This window comes from Myotis lucifugus, unplaced genomic scaffold (assembly GCF_000147115.1).
Source record: "Myotis lucifugus unplaced genomic scaffold, Myoluc2.0 scaffold_568, whole genome shotgun sequence".
In the NCBI taxonomy this organism is placed as follows: Eukaryota; Metazoa; Chordata; class Mammalia; order Chiroptera; family Vespertilionidae; genus Myotis; species Myotis lucifugus.
The window spans coordinates 530,343-532,272 of NW_005871616.1; positions in this window are offsets into that span (position 1 = coordinate 530,343).

Sequence of the window (1,930 nt, forward strand, 5' to 3'; positions counted from 1 at the left end):
TGTTGGCTCACAAGTTTTCCCAGGATATTGAAGGTGGCCTCATTTACTTCTCAGTTTGAAGGTGTGCCTGACCTGCCCTCTCAGATTTAATGTGCTCCTCACTAGTCCTCTCAGGAGGTTGAGGTATCACCTCACCAGTCCTCTCAGGATATTGAAGTTGCGCCTCACCAGTCTTCTCAGTTGTTGTCCCTCAGACTTCTCAGCATGATCAACATAGAGAAGTGATGGCCTCAAACATATTAATTGATGTGGCTTTTGTCCAATAGAGTGAATTTCAAAAAATCCACAGAAGTCACACAGTTTTTTGTTTTGTTTTGTTTTGTTTTGTTTTAAATATATTTTATTGATTTTTAACAGAGGGGAAGGGAGAGGGAGGGTCAGAAACATTGATTCAGCTGCCTCCTGCACACTCCCCACTGGGGATGTGCCTGCAACCAAGGCACATGCCCTTGACCAGAATCGAACCTGGGACCCTTCAGTCCGCAGGCTGATGCTCTATCCACTGAGCCAAACCGGTTAGGGCTGTCACACAGTTTTGAAGACATACTTCTGCCTGGACTTAATTGTCAACAGTACAAACGGGGAGGCTGTGGAGCTCCCCAGTTTTCTTTCCAGGAAGCAGGTGGATAAACTGCTAAGCTGCAAACAAGTGCTACTGCAAAGAAGCATGACTCAGGAGAACCAAGAATCCAGAGAGGGAACCAAGAGACACACTTCAAGGTGACCCCTGGGTAATCTCCTGCCTTGAAAGTTAACGGGAAACGTGACCTGCTTCCAACCAGTAATATGGTGAAGGTGACGGGTTGTCCTTGATGGGGTTTTGTTATGTAGAAAATGTGATAGGATAACATCCCAAGTAGAGGAGCACGTTAAGGTGTGAATGGATTCTGGCTCACAGAAACTGTGGGAAAATAAATGTGCGTTACTTTACTTGTGGTTTGTGGTAATCTGTTATGCATCAGAGGAAACCCAGTACAATCACTGTTACCTGTTAACCTATTTTATCTTGTCGTCAATCTCTGGACTCTTTTTTATGCCATTTTGCAATGTTCCTTGTTTCGTTTTAGTTTGGATATATTGTCAATTTGTAATTTGGTCCTCACTTTTAGTATGATCCTGTCTTTTTTAAATTTTTACTGTTGAAAGTATTACTGATGTCCCCTCATTTCCTCCCACTGCCCCGCCTCTACCTGGTTCCCACCCTGCCCCAGACCTTCACCACCCTATTGTCTGTGTCCATGGGCAATGCATATATACATATACATTATTTGGTTAATCGCTTCTTTCCTCCCCTCCCCCGTTCACTCTGACATTCGTCAGTCTGTTCCTTGTTTCCATGCCTCAGACTCTATGTTATTTGTCAGTTTATTTGAATAGATACATGCATCTCTCTGTTCTTGCAGCATTATTTACAACAGCCAAGACATGGAAGCAACCTAAATGTCTATTGATAGATTAATGGATAAATAAAATGTGGTAAATACATACAATGAAATACTATGCAATCTTTTAAAAGGAGGAAAACTGCCCTTACCAGTGGTTAGAACATTGGCTTGGGCACCAATGGGTCATGGGTTTGATTCCTGATCAAGGGCATGTACCTGGGTTGCAGGTTCAATCCTCCCGGCACATGCAGGAAGCAATCACACCAAACAACGTCTCCCTCACATCTATGTTTCTTTCTTTCTCCTCCCCCGCTTCTCTCATGTGCATGTACCCTCCCCCCCCCTTCCACTCTCTCTCTAAAAATCAATGGAAAAAATTCTTAGGTAAGGATTAACAAAAAACAAACAAACACATCATACTTTTTTTTTAAAGAGAGGAAAACCTGCATTTGTTACAACATGGATGAACCTGGGAGGATACTATGCTGAGTGAAACAAACCAGATACAGAAAGACAAACACTGCATAACACCACTTTATATTAGA